Source organism: Myotis yumanensis, unplaced genomic scaffold (assembly GCF_028538775.1).
Source record: "Myotis yumanensis isolate MYYU_CA2020_CCGP unplaced genomic scaffold, mMyoYum1.0.hap1 SCAF_10, whole genome shotgun sequence".
NCBI lineage: Eukaryota > Metazoa > Chordata > Mammalia > Chiroptera > Vespertilionidae > Myotis > Myotis yumanensis.
In genome coordinates this window covers 62,545,409-62,551,533 of record NW_027223761.1, presented here as the reverse complement: position 1 = coordinate 62,551,533, position 6,125 = coordinate 62,545,409, and positions in this window count along the sequence as shown.

Genomic DNA, 6,125 nt, shown 5'->3' with positions numbered 1-6,125 from the left:
TCTCTTAAAATTAAGAGGCAAAGCAAAACTTTCCTGAGTCTTACTTCCTATTCAAGGCTTTATTTTCTCCATTTCCTTTCCTAGTCTGAGAACCACAGAGCAGAAACCATCGTTTTTATAGTTCTGGCATAGTGATCCTATCTAATAAAAGACAAATAGGGTAATTAACCGTACCTCCAATACGCTTCCCATTGGTTAATCAAGGCGATATGTAAATTAACTGACAACCAAGATGGCGGCTGGCAGCCACGCAGCTGAAACAAACATGAGGCTTGGTTGCTCCAGAGATGGAGGAAGCGAAGGTTCCCAGCCTGCTGCGGCCGGGTTCTGAGCTCCAGATGCAACAGTGTTTCAATTATAGAAGCCAAACAAACCCCAGATACCTGCTTTCAGCAGCTGAGGTCTCAAGCTGGAGCCGGGCCTCAGAGCTGGAGCCAGCTCTCAGCTCCAGTGACAGCCATAGAAAGTAAATAAATCCCAGAATAAAAAAAAGAAAAAAAGAAAAAAAGCAGAGGTTGGAAGCTTCAGTCACCCACCAGCCTGAAAACAGCCCTCAGCCTCTCACCCAGACTGGCCAGGCACTCCAGTGGGGACCCCCTCCTAGAAGGGGGTGTGACCAGATGCAAAAAGCCATCAGCCCCTCACCCAGGCTGGCCAGGCACCAAGCAGGACCCCCACCCTGATCTGGGACACCCTTCAGGGCAAACCAGCTGGCCCCCACCTGTGCACCAGGCCTCTATCCTATATAGTAAAAGGGTAATATGCAAACTGACCCTAATAGCAGAAAGACTGGGAATGACTGATCACTATGACACACACTGACCACCAGGGAGCAGACGCTCAATGCAGGAGCTGCCCTCTGGTGTTCAGTGCACTCTCACAGGGGGAGCTCTGCTCAGCCACAAGCCAGGCTGATGGCTGCCAGTACAGCGGTGGTGGTGGGAGCCTCTCCTGCCTCCTCAGCAGCGCTAAGGATGTCCAACTGCAGCTTAGGCCTGCTTCCTGCTGGCAAGTGGACATCCCTTGAGGGCTGCCAGGCTGCCAGAGGGATGTCTGATTGCCATCTTAGGCCCAATCCCCCGGGGAGCAGGCCTAAGCCAGCAGGTGGTCATCCCCGAGGGGTCCCAGACTGCGAGAGGGCACAGGCCGGGCTGAGGGACTTTCCCCCCCTCCCCAAGTGCACAAATTTTTGTGCACCGGGCCTCTAGTTGGTATATAATAGGCACTCAAATATAAATTAATGAAGCAATATCCTAAATTAATTCTCTATTCTCTGGCTTTATTTTCTCAACACCTATTATTTAAACAACTCGTCTCTTCACCTAGTGAAACTTTTTCAGCGTTTCTCTAGAGCAGCAAGGCAGTATGGGGTGGTTAGGAGTGCTGGCTCTAGGACCAGACTGCCTGGGTTTGAATCTTGACTCCCCCACTCCCTTGCTCTGGAACAGGGGTGGGGAAACTTTTTGACTCAAGAGCCACAATGGGTTCTTAAACTGGACTGGAGGGCCGGAACAAAAGCATGGATGGAGTGTTTGTGTGAACTGATATAAATTCAAAGTAAACATCATTACATAAAAGGGTACGGTCTTTTGTTTTTTTTAGTTTTATTCATTTCAAACGGGCCGGATCCGGCCCGCGGGCCGTAGTTTGCCCACAGCTGCTCTGGAAACTTGGGCAAAATTACTTAATGTCATTGTAGCTTAATTATTTCCTTTGTAGAATGGGGACAGTTGTGTGGATTCAATGATTTAATATATGTGAACACAGCACAGAACATGGAAAACACAAGAACTCAAATGTTAGGTGATGTCATTATTATTATTGGACTTGGTCTATACTACAATTCTAACATTGCTGACAATATCGATGACTTTTGAAAACTACATTAGGAGTAGATGAGTGTATATCTTAAACCTTCAATTTCTAGTTGAAGTCTTATGAAATTGAAATGAAGATGGTAAAACTTAAGCAATTTTTTTAAATCAGTAGACATTAAAATTCTTTGTTCTTTCACAACTTGCCCAGAGACAAATTCAGAAAATTCTTACTTGAGAAAAAAAATACTTTAGCAGAAGATGGAAAAAATAGCTTCAGCCAAGATGAAAGTAAAACCTCAAAAATTGTTCATCACAGGCTGTTTGACCATATAAGTCACAAGGTTATAGCAGTATTCAAATTAGATTAAGTTATGGAACTTGCTTTGTAGACATAAAGTGATTATTAATTTATTTTGTAAATACAACATATATTTACGAGACCATGTTAATAAAGTTGGGCGTCTAATAGGCATCTCACATTTTACATGTTTGAAACCTAACTCCTATTCCTTCTTCCATCCTCATCCCATCCCCCTCTATCTTAGTATGCGGCAATACCCTTTAATCAGTGCTCCAGTCCCAAATCTGAGTCACATTTAACTCTTTTTTCCCCTACTCACCACAACCACTCATCAACACTTCTTATTAACTCAAGTTTAAAATTTTGAACACTTCTTGCCACTCCCATAACTACCATTGTAGTCCAAGTCTCCATAATCTCTCACCTTACCAACTATAACATTCAAACCAGCCTCATTGTGTCTAGTTTTATCGATTATAGTCTAAATTTCCCCACAGCCACTAGTATGATTATTTTTTAAGGTTGAATCTTATCATATTACCCCCCTACTCAAAATTCTCCAATGGCATTCCCTCCATTGGAAGTTGGATTTTATATTCATTTCCTGCATAATGAATCTGAAGTACATCCCCCATGCACCTCTTCAATCTCATATACTAACACACTTCCCCTACCTCACTCTGTTCTAAACACAGTGGTCTTGTTGCTGTTCTTTGAACACATCAAATAACACTGCCCTTCAAAGCCTTTCCTTACAGCATCCTTTGCCTATAATATTCTCCATTCAAATATTTGAATGGCAACTTCCTTTCTTCATTCAGACCTCTGCTCTAATTTCCGTTTCTCAGAGGACTTCCCTGAGCACTTTACCTAAAACAGAACTGACATCAGTGTTTATTCCCCTACACTATGCCATTTTTCCTTGTAGCACTTGTCACTCTACATGATCTATTCTGGAGGGAGAGAAAATAAAAATGCAAGCTTCATGAGCATAGGGACTTGGAAATTTTGTTCCCCACTGAATCCCCAGCACCTAAAAAGCTTGGCACATGCTCAATATATGTTTCCTTAATTTAAAAAAATAATTTTAGCCCTAGCCAGTTTGGTTCAGTGGATAGTGCACGGCCTGCAGACCAAAGGATCCTGGGTTCGATTCTGGTCAAGGGCACGTACCTTAGTTGCAGGTTTCTCTCCAGGCCCGGCCCTGGTTGGGGCACATGCAGGAGGCAATCACATGAATGCTTTTCTCTGTCTTTCCCTCTCTCTTCCACTCTCCCTAAAAATCAATGGAAAATTATACTCAGGTGAGGATTAACACAAAAAAAAATATTTGATTTCACACTTTTATTCAAATAAAAATATTAGATTCCACACTTTTTGAGTGTGAAAGAATCAAGCATTATATTTAATATGGATATCTCCTGACAAAACATAAAGATTTTAATATATTCTTTTTTTTGCTTCAATCATATTTGCCTTTCCTGTCAAGAGATAAAGTTTATAACTAATTCAAATTATCTTTCTATTACCCAAATATCTAATCATAAAGCCCTTTTAAAAGAATTTATGACTATATCTATATATACAATAGCCTAAGCAACCGTTATGGCGGAACGACCAGAACGACTGGTCGCTATGATGCGCACTGACCACCAGGGGGCAGGCGATCAATGCAGGAGCTGCCCCCTGGTGGTCAGTGTGCTCCCACAGAAGCTGGGCTCATGGCTGGTGAGTGCAACAGCGGTGGCAGGAGCCTCTCCTGCCTCCATAGCAAGACTAAGGAACAGCAAGCTGAGCAGTAAGGAGCAAGGAGGCAGACATCTCCCGAAGGGTTCTGGACTGTGAGAGGGCGTAGGCCAGGCTGAGGGATGTCCCCCCCCAACAGTGCATAAATTTCATGCACCAGGCATCTAGTAACTAAATAAAATGTGGAAAACTTGCTTAATATTTTGAAGAAAGAAATAAGTTAGGGTCAAAAAATTAGTTCCTGTGATTTATTTTTAAAAAGCTGGAAATATTATGTTTACAATTTACCTATTTTTTTGGCTATTGTAAAACAACATATAAATGAAGAGCCTTTATATGAGCAAAATATTTGTAGGCAACCAATTCATGCTTCTTAATGCTAATACTCCATACAACAAAGCAGTAAGGTGTCTAGGAGTTATGAGATACTAAACTTAATACTTAGCAAATGCTAGATTTTCAAAAAGGCTAAAAATGCATGCCTAAATACTCCAAACAGCAACCACAACCTTCTCCCTTTTATTTTCACTGGGCACTGCCCTACTTTGTCTCTCTCTCTCTGTCTTTCTCTCTCTCCCCCTCTCTCCTCTCATTGCTCTAAATGGCACTAGAGAAACATACTTGTGATAATAACAATGGGAATAGAATCAAGGGGAATAGAATAGCCTGTGGCTAGACCAGTTAAAAACTTGCCAAGATAGTTAATCGTCCAAGTGTACACATTTAGCCTTTCTCTGCCAGAATTATATATTATATCATCTTGGCATTGTCCTTAAAGGGGCTTATGTGTTTCATGTTCCAAGTCAAAATTGGATTTGGCCCTGGCCAGTGTGGCTCATTTGGTTGAGCGTGGTCCCATGCTCCAAAAGGTCACCAGTTCTACTCCCAGTCAGGCAACAGATTGATGTTTCTCACATTGAGTTCTCTCTCCTTCTTTCCTCTCTCTCTAAAATCAATAAAAACATATTTTTTTTTAAAACTGGATTTGTTGTGGCACTTTAAAATCTGTTACCAGAGCACATTTCGAGTCAATGCACCCAACTTTGCAAAAAACTTCGTTTTAAATAGTTTCAACTGGAAAAGTTTATTATTTGAACTCTAAACATGAACAAATTGATTCACAAAGGCAGAATGTTTGCATGATGGATGAGTGATCTTTATTGGTTTGTACATTCTGCTTCCAATCTGGGAATTTTTCCACCAAAATAAAACCTGGCTGAAATACAGTCCGAATTTATATGGACTTTTATAATGGGCTCCAACAGAAAATTACAGCCTTTTTTTCAAATTTTCACTTGTAGAGCCATTACACTGATGGCTCGAAAACCCATTCAATTTTCCATACTTCCTGGAACAATTTCAATATGATCTCTTTTGGCATATCTTCCCAGGAGATGACGAGGCTAACTTTGGACCTCTTTCCAGGCTACAGATGCTCCGATGGTCTATTTCCAGAATCTGGCCGCAAGGCACGCACTATTAGGAGCCTTTGAAATGTCAGCCTTTTAGGTAAGGAGATGGCCAGGAAAACGGCTGCAGATCCCGGCAGGAGTGGGTGAGAGAATGCCGAGAAAGGAAATTTCCATTTCAGAAGCTTTTTAGATGAGATGGTGTTGGGGATAATAATGCCCCAGAAAAACAACTCAAACCCCACAACAGGATTCAGGTAGTTCAACACCAATTACCCCGGAGGAAATAATTCCCGAATCCCCGCGGCAGCCCGTAGCTGGGGATTTTGCATCTCCTGTCTCTCATGACTCAATACCCCCACGAAAACATCTTCATAAAAAAAGATGATAGAGCCCTGTCCGGTTTTGCTCAGTGGATAGAGTGTTGGCCTGCGAACTGAAAGATCCCGGGTTCAATTCCGGTCAAGGGCATATGCCCGGGCTATGGGCTCCATCCCCAGTGGGGGACTTGCAGGAGGCAGCCGATCCATGATTCTCTCTCATCGTGGATGTTTCTATCTCTCTCTCCCTCTTCCTTCCTCTCTGAAGTCAATAAAAGTATTTTTTTTTTTAAAAAAAGATGATAGAACCGAGTCAGATTCTGACGCAGAATTGAATTCACTTCAGCAAAGACGCGGGTCCCAGGAGACGCCAGGGTTCCCACCCGTCGCCAGCCCGGCAATTGGAGCAGGCGGGGCCGCCAGAGCCTCTTATTGGTTGCCTCGGGCGTCGGCCCCGCCCCTCCACGCCCCGCCCCGCCCCGCCCTGGTTTCTGTCGCCAAGGACGCCGCGTCGGTTGGTTGTCAAGATGGC